At 34.1% G+C, this 11,652-nt stretch overlaps 1 long non-coding RNA gene across 1 annotated transcript; it reads right to left on the reverse strand.

Moving 5' to 3' along the window:
* Positions 1–8,157: 8,157 nt before the first annotated feature.
* LOC120070009 lies at positions 8,158–10,295 on the reverse strand. Its single transcript, XR_005479752.1, has 3 exons — positions 9,828–10,295; positions 9,622–9,725; positions 8,158–8,600 (listed from the first exon to the last, which is right to left on the reverse strand). It is a non-coding gene; the product is annotated as an uncharacterized LOC120070009 (long non-coding RNA).
* Positions 10,296–11,652: the final 1,357 nt, after the last annotated feature.

Here is an 11,652-nt window from a genome sequence, read left to right on the forward strand (position 1 = left end):
AACTTTTTCCCCCAACACAAAATCAAAGTGAGGAGAAGAGAATCCCCTCCATTACAGTGCTCCCAATGAAAATACCAGAGAACCTCTTCGCCAGGTAAAAGACGGTAAATTGTTCCCCAATCTTTCACCTTCTCAAGTATAATCATCTCTAAAACTCGTTTATATCCATTAAAGGACTTCTTTATTGATCTGATTGTGAGAGAAAGGACGAATCTCACCTATTTCTACCGTTGGACAACAAAATCGACAATATTGAAATCCATTTCATAGGTAGAGAAACCTAAAACCTTGCACAATCTTTCTTTTCATCATGTTGTGTAATCTGTTCCACACATTTGATAACTTGTAGAAATATAAGAAGAAATGTTAACTTGAGGTGAACTCGTAAAAATAATTCAAGCTACGAGATTACATGTTTCACAAAAGACAATATTTTGGAATTTATAAATATTGACATCTTTCAATGCAGGATTTGGTTAAAAAGAATCAAACATCTATTGAAAGATGGAAGTTGTTGTCTTGATCGCAAAGATAAAAGAAAGGTGATACAAACTTGCACATGTAGAAAATCACACAATGAAACCACAAAACGAAAACATGGTTGGCAAGCTGTCAAATCACAAAGCAAGTTGGTAGTCGACTTTAACTCAAGCATGCCAGATCCAATAAATTTATGACACGATCAGTCGACGTAGCAGGACATAGAATTAAATGTAAAGATGTCAGATCATCATTGGAGAGATGCTCAGGATACACTTTCAATACCTATAAATATCTGGTAGCAGCTACTGCAAGGATGTAGAGACTTTTACAAGAGATTGGGATCCCATTATTGATAGAAAATGCTCAAGACACTTGTCTTGTAATGCTTGCCCATGCCATGACACACGTATCTGCCATGGAGTAGCTCACTTAGTCCATAGGGCCCAGGGGTGGTAGAAAGTTGACACCATGCCTCCCCTTATAGTATATTATGAGCATTTTCCTCTTTGCCTCCCATGAATATGGAATGTGGTGAATGGTCACTCATCAACGTAGAGCACCCGTGAACTCCGATTGATATGAAATTCGACGTGCTTGTATATCTTATCAATATGCATCTAACTTCAGAGCTGCTCATCCAAACTCGTGATGGAACCCCGACTTCTGAGGTTCTGACCTAGGGCCCCATCTGGTCCTATTAAGCTTGTCACTAACACCATTGATGACACGGTTGCTTGTCTTTCTGCTTAATGTTCAATGCGACATACTTACCCACTTATGTTGGTGTGTTGAATGATGCACTATCTTCCTCTGTCGCATCACGACACTTCTCTTGGCCTTCTGTCTTTTGCCAGATGTGTCGACACTCACGTATCGCCATGACACTATCTACACAAGTGGGTTCACGATCTACTATCTCAAAGTTAGATTGTGACACAATGCACGTAGTTTTCAACTAGTAAAAGAAAAAGATAATTGTTTTAAATAGTAAAACTGCTGAAAATATTTTCAGATATAACAAAATGTCACTATTGTATTAGTGATAGAAGTCCATCGTGGTCTCTCGCTTAGTGATAGAAGTCTATTGCGGTCTATCGCTTAGTGATAGAAATCTATTGCGGTCTATCAATGATAGACAATGAAATTTTATTATATTTATAAATAAGTTGACTCATTTTCTTTTATATGAAAACAACCCATAAAATTTTAAGTTTAAAAAATAAAACTGGAAATTTTTTTCCAATGGAAAATTTCGTAGGGATGAATATTAAAATAGGGGGTAGGGATGGGGACGAAGAAGCCTTTCCCTGTCCCTGCCCCACCCAATGGAAATTTTTAGGCCAATTACCCAAATGATCCGTATAGAGTCTCAAACCTAACCTAACCGACCTTATAAATTCAAGTTGAGTCTCTATAGGTCTTTTTCCGCGTCCTATTTTCATCGTTGCTCGAATGTGAAGAAAAGACAAATTAAACGAAAAGTGAAAAGCGAAAACCCTGAAGTCCTCTTAAAAGTATTGCACTTTTTTGTACTCTAAAGTCTGCTTCTGTATCTTTTCTAAGAAAAGTACTTGTACATCCTGCATTATCAGTCATATATCAGAATTTTGAAGAATTATTTGACATGTCGTTAACGATAATAATCAAAAGAAGAACAAACATACAAAACGTTGTTGGAAATTTGAAAACGATTGAATTAGGAGAAAATTTCTCATTGTTTTCAATCATAATGACACGTTGATTAAAATAGTGTGATTATTAACGTGATTAAAAAAAATCTATTTTGAATTTGCATTGTTTCCATTTTTTTTTAGAAAACATAATTTGATGCTATCTTTAGTCTTTTTATTCAACTGGGACCAAAAAAAAAATGAACTCATAGTATTTGCTATCTAGTCAGTAACTCATAGTTTTGTATATAGCTATTTATACAGAATGGTATGTTTATAAAGAAGGCTGCTATAGTATCATGATAACTAAAGCAAGTGCCTTCTCAGCATTTACAAATTAATAGTTGTTGTGAATTTATAGGTGCTAGGGGTTGGGAATGACACACATATATCAAGGCCCATAAGAGTCACCTGGGCAGTTTTCCGTCTTTCATTTGTCCCACATTGAAGAATTAGGGAGGAGAGAGCACCTCGGTGAGAGTGGGAGTAAAGGGTCTTTTCCCACGTGTATTATCGCTATCGATTTGGTTGAACAGGTGGGCTTAGGCAATTATGCTAACAAAAGAAATTGTTTTTCTTTTTAAATTGTTGAAGCTTTAATTATTGTTTTTAAATAAAACGATTTAGGGTTAGTTGTGTGCCATTATTTCTCTAGATCTGGAATTAATTTTTCATTTCATCTTCTTCATCCTCTTCACAAAAGCCAGAGAGCTACCAGATCTATATATATTTTCTTCATCTGTTTTTCTGACTCTGAGCAATTTTTCTCTCAATTTGGTTCCAACCCTCCATTCGACAAGCGTACGTCTGAAGGTGGATATTGTGTTAATCTTGGGGGCAACTAGTAAAAACGATTCATACCCTAGGTCATTCTGAATTTACTTTCAAGATAGTGGTTATCCACATCACAACAAATTTTAGATTTGACTACGAATAATACTAGGGACTTTTATTCTTGAAGGAGGGGGAAAGGTTGTTCGTGATACATTGCTTTTAATAAAGGAATCTGCTCAAATGTATGCGGAGATACAATACAACATAGACACGATGACACGTTATTGTTTAAAAATCTAGGACACAATACGGCAAGAACACGTTTATTAAATTATACATTTTTTTACCAAAAGAAAATTCAAAATAAATGAGTTGATGCATTTATATGTTTAAAAAACTTAGTTTGATGTATTTCACCTCAACGTTTATTATTATTGTCATATATGTCTTTTTAGTGTACTCCACTAGTGTTCTGTACATGTATGTTTTAACACATTTGTTGCATTAACAAGTGTTCAATACGTGTCAAATACGAAAATGTTGGCCAAATTAAAGTGTCCGTACTTCTTAGATGTAGAGTGCTTAGCTAAACTTGCTATTGCATTAGGCTTTGATAGATGGCAAATATTACTTCTAAAGTTGTCCTACTCCTACCTAGACTGCATTTTTTTGTAACTTCATCAAATGGTCCAAATGTATTTCATAGTTTATTAGTCGTAATTTTTTCTTAACAACGTACTTCTTAGTTCTTAAAAATAAAAGGGAAGTTTTTTTTCTTCTCCATAAAATAGGATTCGAATAATCATGCGGCATGCATAATATTTTTTTTTTTAAATTAAAGATCTAATTTTATTGAATAAAAATGAAAGAATACAAAAGTAAAAAAAAAACAAACTAAGCGCATAAATGGAAGCATCCTAAAAGAAAGATCTTCAATCTAACAAAATATGCCTTAATTACAAAAAGTTGTCATTGATGCTAGAGAGAGAAACATTAAAACTAGCCGTGGACCAAACATAAAAAGGTTTCCTTCAACCCAAAAAATTCTACTATTTTTCTCTCCTCAAATACCCTACAAGAATGCAAACTTCCCATCCTTCCATTAAAAGCCACCTTTCCCTCCAATAGTAAATAGAGCTGTTGGAGTTGATGCCTTAAAACTTGTGGATCTTGTAATTTGTAAATTTTGTAATCAAATTATTTATTCAATAAAATAAGAAGTTATTTTATTTGACATTTGGTTTACACTAACTTAATCCAATAAACTAAAATCTAAGGTTATTTATGTAATTTAAACATGTATGTGCTTAACATACATGTGGATCATATTTAAATAATAACCTAAAAGGTCTGTAATATATGGATGAGGTTGAGTGTCTTATCTTGGTGAAACTGAAGATATGACTCACTTTGTAGTTTTTACAATAGTTGTAAAGTGTTACAAACGATGCGATCCTAATCGTCAATGTGGATGTTGGGGTTGATGTCTTAAATCTCGTAGGGTCTTATAGTTTGTAAACTTTGTATGAACAAACTCTTATGTGATTAATAAAATATATGATATTTTATTCACTTTGTCTATAAAATAAGTGATATTTTAGTTGCATTAACCACAAACCAATAAACTAACATCCAAGGTTATCGTTGTAACTTAAACATGTATGTGGAGACATACAGGTGGATCATATTTAAGTGATATCCTAAATGATCTATAGTATATGGATAAGGCTGAGTACCTTATCCTGGTGACACTACGAGTATGACCAGTTTTGTAGGTGTTACAATTGTTGTAAAGTGCTACAAATGACCTTATCCTGATCATTCATGTATTAGACATGTGAACGGGGATATTCTATACAAAGGAGTTTGTATAAGACCAGACCACGAAATGTTTAGTCTCATTATATAACATCGTTCATAATAGAGACTTTCATTTCACCAGGATGACCATAAGTAACATGACCTCAATCCTGAGTGAGTTGTGAACTCTTGCCTATGAGGGTGGTCCTTTGATTTATATGAGTGAGAGTGGCCAGATCGCCTACTCAACAAGACTACCATTTTGGGGATTCGTTTGATTGGGGAGCTGGGAACACAACTACATAAGATGAAATTCATTCCTTCCCTGAAGCAGGGGTAAGTAGATAAATTGCTCCCTTAAGGGATGATTCCGGATCTTGAACAATGTGACGCCACACCTTCTCCTGGCTCGAGAGGGGTTTAGTCATAGTGGGACTATGATCTATTGTTCATTAGAGGGATAAGTGGCACTTAAGAAGTTAGATGTAACTACAGGGGCAAAACGGTAATTTGACCTAGCTATATTTACGAGCAATTTGTGAAGGGTCATCATACTGTTGATTAATTATATTCAATGGATATAGAAATATATCTGTAGTGCGAAGAGTGCAACTGTCGTTCTTGAGTGGAGTGCCCGACAGTTAACGGATGGTGGATAATGTAATTAAAGAGTTCAATTAATTATTCATGTACCATTTGAGCTTCAAGCTACAGGTCCATAAGGTTCCCTTGGTAGCTCAAAAGAATTTAGCTGAAAATCAGTTTTTAGGTTAATTTGAATGATTCAAATTAATAAGAGGGAATTTAATTATATTTGATTCAGTTATATATGATATAATTGTTATAATATATTTGATACATTATAGTTCAATTGGAGAAAATAAATATTTGAATGAGATTCAAATATATTTTCTATGAATGTGATTCATAGTTATTAAATTTAATATAAATATGATTATATTAAATGCCATAAAATAGAGAAAATAAACTATAGTTTATGTTATATGTGATACAATATCAAAACTATAGGTTGTATGTTATATTCGATATAACATATAGTTTAATATAAATATAATATGATACATTAGTTATCATATTAATTGATATTATTTTATTATGTTGAATAATAACTTCCTCTTTTCTCTTTAACCACCTTAGTGGGTGGTTATTTGATTTTATGGCAAGAGGAATAAAAGAAAGGAGTTTCTCTTCTTCCTCTACACGATTGTACATTGCATTGTTGAATGATTGAATTTTACAGAATTGTTCTGTGTGCTTCAATTTTCTTCTTCCTCCAAACTCAAACAATCCCTCCTAACCAAATAGTCAAAGTCCACTACTCTTGGGTTTTCACTCTGAGAATACCAAAGGCTCACTGTGGTAGTGTCCAAACTATTTGGTCCGTGAAGTTCTTGAAGATGGTCTTCAAGAAGTTGCTGAGTTTGAGGTTCGTGACTTTTCGAGGGAATTACACAAACAAAGGTTCTTCAAAAGTGAAATCTCTTGGACCCTATTTTCTTGTTTAAGCATGCTGTAATTTATTTTGAATACATATCTTGTATGTTTACTATAAATTTAGTTTTCAATAAAAATGGAATTTGGACAATCTACTTCTACTCAAGGATCTCCTTCAATATGAGTTCCTTCAGTGGAGATATGTGAGTTGGGTATCCTGCACAAAGAGTTTATATAAAACCATATCGCGAAATGATTGGTCCCTCTTTATAACATCGTTACTTAAAGAGATTTACATTTCAATAGGATGACTTTAAGTGACTAATCCCGAGTGAACTGTGAACTTTTGTCTATGAGGGCGATTCTTTGATCTGTATAGGAGAGTGGCCAGATTTACCGATATAATAAGCTTACCATTTTGGGGATTTATTTAAGTAGAGAGCTAGGAACACAGCTACACAAGATGGAATTTATTCATTCCCCTCTTTAGGGAAGTAGATCAATTGCTCCCTTAATAGCTGATTCTGGGCTTTGAACAATGAAGCCTCGCCCTCTCACTGGCTCGAGAAAGATTAGTTTATAGTTGGACTATGAATTGTTTGTTCATTAGAGGGGTCGGTGGTAATTAAGAAGTTAGATGCAACTACAGGAATAAAATGGTAATTTGACCCAATTATAGTTACGGGCGATTTATGAAGGGTCAAGTTACTATTGATTGGTTAGATACAAAAATATATTTATAGTGCGAAGAGTATAGCTAGGGGTCTTTAGTAGAGTGATTTGCAGTTAATGAATGTTGATTAATTTAATTAAAGAGTTTAATTAATTAATCTTGTATCATTAGAGCTTTAATTAATTAATCTCGTATCATTAGAGCTTCTAATTTGTAGGTTCATAAGGTCCCCTTACTAGTTTACTAAGGGTAAAATAAGAATAAATTAGTTTTGGATTAATTTGAATGGTTCAAATTAAGTAAGGGAATTAATTTTATAAACAGTTAATATAATGTATCAGATACATAATAATATAAAGTTAATTTTGAATAAGATCCAAAAAATGTATATTTTATAATATGAGAGAGATAAATATTTGAATAAGATTCAAATATGAATTATTTAAATGAAATTCATGTAAAACTATAAGTTAAAATTAATATGAATGAGATTCATATTAGAATTGTAGATTATATGAGAGGATGAGGTTTGAGTATGATTCAAAGGTACTATTTAATTGTATATTACTTAAATGTTAATTAATTAATCTTATTAATTTGATTATATGTTAATTTGGTTTTAATATATAAGTTAAATTAATATAAAATCAGAACAACTCTTGCGTAATAGTTGAGTCATAACTCTCTCACTCATCCTCTCGTTACGAGTGTTCAGAAAGGTTATCTGCAAGGGAGAACACAGTTTTCAATAACAAATAAATTTGCTCTGCAAGAAAATTCTCTTTAAAGAACTCTCTCTCACAAGCTCTCTTCCACTACCAAAACAAGGAGCACATAGTTCCTTGGTTTTTATTTTGGAGAATAACAAGGTAACCGGTTGGTGGTGTCATGTTCCTTTTGTTGTTGCTCATTTGTTTCGAGGAAGAAGTTCATGCAGATAAGTTCTATTGTTCATGATCTGTGTACAGAAAATGCGTGAAGAAAAAAGTCTTCAAGGGTAAATCCTTATTTTCTCTTTTTCCTCTCTAGAAGCATGCTATAAGTAGAAGCTTATCCATATGTTTCTTTATCTTAAGTTTTTCAAAATTGTTTAAAAACAACATTGCATTCACACGCTTCTGCTTGGAATTCAATTTTATCAGGAGAAACTCCTCATTCCTCAAACATGATGGCTAACTGAAAGTCAAAAACACTCTAAAACAAAAGTTCCAAATCGATTGCATTTAAGAAGAATTCCAAAATATGTGACCTAGATCTTCCTCTTCCAAAATATTTACTAGAGAACCCCTGGGGAGTGTTAAGACTATAAATACAAACATCCCTTTTCCCTTACCTAAACTCAACATCCCCCTATAAAGAATGGAGGGCCATAACCTCTGTTGTTTTCCTATTAGACAAAGAACAGCGGAAACTAAATGAGAAAGAGGGTGAGCTCCTTGAATGCAACAGAACATCAGCGACAAAACAAATTTTCTTAGTAGAAAGATAATAAAAAAGACGAGGAAAGTTGCTACCAAAGGGGAGGGGATGCCCCATAACTAAGTCTCAATCCCCTCTCCCACCACACACTGAATCAACTCAGAAAAAGAAGGGAGCTCTGAAGAGATCTCTTTCCATGGATTCTTGAATGTGCCTTTAATCCCACCCGACATCCAGTCAAAAGGATGACGGTCATACTTGCTCATGATAATCCTAGACCATAGGGGAGAGGACTCGAGGAGAATACATCATAACCATTTTGCTGCCTGCATAATTGAGATTTCAATTTTGGACAAGCCTAAAAGCTATATAAGTATGCTAATTAAAATATATCATGTCCATTGTAGATATAATATTTTACAGTTGTCCATATATGTGATTTGCTACAAGGAAATCCAATCAGTTGAAGCTTAATGATAGAAAACAAAAGAAATTCTTATGATAAATGAATAAATTATGTGAACAATATGAACTGGTCCTTGATATTTTATGGTTGTTTCTTGTCCTTATTACAGAAACAAAATTTGTTATTGCAGATGAATATGGAAATCTCTCTGAATTCTCAATAAATTCCTTATTTGAAAGAATTTGTAGGCCATTGAACTCAGTCTATGCACTCTAAGCTACCGGGGTTTTTAGTTATATGGTAAGGCTTCTCTCACTTACAGGTTTACATGGTCCTTTCTACATAAAACTTTGGAGCTGGTTTGAATGTGTTCTGAAAACAGTTTTCTGGTTCCTTGCTGGGTTAAATTTTACCCAAAAATTAAAAATTAAAAAAAAAATAATTCCCCAGGTTCAATTATTTCTAGAGCTTGAAAAAAGTTTCATTTTTATCTTGAACGTTGAAAATTTGTTGTAGAAGAGAATAAATGTGATTGTCTTGGTATTGAAAGTAGATATTTTGGAACTTTAATGTATGAAGGTTTGTTTTAAAAAAAAAAACCCTAAACTTAGGAGGTCATACCAATCTAAATCTTGAAGAGTGGGTCAATTTGTACTCTTCTTTAGACTTAGTTCGAAAAATATCATGTGAAATATTTGTTTCAATCAAACATCTAAACTATTATAAGTAAATCAATTTATATTGTCCTGGTTCTCTCTTTCTCTGATATGTATATTTTTTACAACTTGATAAATGGTTTTTCAAGGTTTCAGTCTCATTTCATTTAGAATGACAATCATACTTTATCCCACAATATTTACATTTAGCGTAATGGTCATCAGGATCAAAATCATTAATTTTCTCAAAATGGTCTCAGACAATAGAGGTTTTAGTATTCTCACGTTTCTTTATTGGACTACTTGTTGTTGCTTTGATTGTGACTGGAATCTCTATTTGATCCTAATCCTGAACTGTTGCTGAATTTTCTGGTGTATCCATATATACCCTATAAAACAAACATTTTTCAGATTTTCTTAGAAAAATGCAACATTAAAACTAAAATAGTAAGCTCCAAAATAGAGACTAGAGAGAATAAAATGAAATGTACTTTTCAGAAGAATCCAACTTAAAGTTACAAACGAAAAATATTGGTGGTCGCAGAACACTAGAAGCACGCTGTTAAAAATAGGTCGGGCGTTGGACAGTGGATAGTGGAAGCACTAACGCCGGATCGGAAGCAATGAAGCACAAACGCCGGAACTGGAAGCATAAAAACTGGACCAGAACTGGAAGTACAAAGTAGTGAAACACGACGCCGGAACTGGAAGAACAACGTTGAAACTGGAAGACGAACGCCGGAAACATGAACATTGGAAACACAAACGTCGGATCTGGAAGCACGAACGCTGGACTAGAATTGAAAGCATGAAGCAGTGAAACACGATGCCAGAACTGGAAGACAAATGCTGGAACTGGAAGATGAACGTCGGAAGCACAAACGCCGAAAGAAGTCACACGAACTTCAAGGGTGGTGGTTGTCGGTTGGTCATGAAACACTTAAATGAAGAAATTTAATGAAGATTGAAGGAGAAGAAATGAAAAGTTAGGGTTTATTTTCCTTTTATATGTGAGTGGAAAAATTAAGGGTATTTTTTTGGGTTGGGCCTGCGAAAAGGGAAGGGAATGAATGATAATAAAGCAGAATTTAAAGCTATATGTCGGTTGGCTTTATTAGATTTTACTAAATCGACCGACCGGTCGATGAAAATTACTTCAAAGAAACTGGCAACCGACTGACCAAGTTAAAATTCTGGCCGACCGCCCTCAAAACGGTCGGTTTTGGTCGGTCGGATCGATTTTCGATGACTTTGTGTACACTCCTAGGTAAGCTCGGGTTTCATCCCTTAAGACCTAATCATGTTAGGCCTTTGACTATTGGACTACCGGCTAGGCACAATTCGCCCACTGGCCAATCCTTTTGATCTTCTCTTACTCCTTTTGGACTATATTACCCTAAATTCTAAAATCCACCCGTAACATTAACTCCCACTCCTAAATTAGGGTTCGTGGTCCTTCTAGTTATTCGTCACGGGTTTTAATCCTGAAACATATCTTAGGAGCATACTCTCCCCTTCGATTTCCACATTGTCCCATCGCGAAAATTAATTCGAACTTGCTTAGGGCTATTGGGCCTATCGAGCCAAACTCTTTTGAGATCCAACGCACTTCTCCATCTCATGACAAAGTGATGCACCAAGCTGTGTCGGGCCCACCTCACGAGTAGGCTCCTCATAGATTTTTGCCTTTTATACCGTAGGTGTTCCTCGAGTCATGAGCTGACCTAGAATATTATCCGACTAATCTTATTAGGATTTAACCAGCTTCCTGGCCTAATTCTCCATCCCCAGGACATAGTTGTGGTCGCTTCTCCTTTTCATTGTAGCTTGATCATCAGTTTCATAGCTTTGTTATTTATCTTTAATAACCTGTAGCTTGGTCATCAGTCTCGTAGCTTCTTTTCTTATGTCACCTAAATAAGGTTAAGCTACCTATCTTTTGTGACAATTTTTAAATTTGGTTAGTTAACTGTGGTGTGGATAATCCCCAAATTTTCATCAAATATCTTTTTTCAGAAAATTGTTTGAGTCCCAATTAGGTTCCTCATGGCAACTTTCCCTTTTGTGAGTAATTAAGCATTCTTTTAAGATTCCTCAGCTGTCTTTATAAAATCTTGCATCCAAATAATTATATGTAGTTCTGTTGCTTCCAGAATTCTTCATAAATATTTCTTTGTAAGTTTTTCATGATATTTTAACCAATAACTTGAGATATGTATTAAATAGTGCGAGAGGAAGACTTATCTTATAATTTGCAATTTTGTAGAGATTCTCTAGGTTTTTGCTTCAAATTTTACTTTTGTTGGAAAACTTCCG

This window comes from Benincasa hispida, unplaced genomic scaffold, assembly GCF_009727055.1.
Source record: "Benincasa hispida cultivar B227 unplaced genomic scaffold, ASM972705v1 Contig740, whole genome shotgun sequence".
NCBI classification, from domain to species: Eukaryota; Viridiplantae; Streptophyta; class Magnoliopsida; order Cucurbitales; family Cucurbitaceae; genus Benincasa; species Benincasa hispida.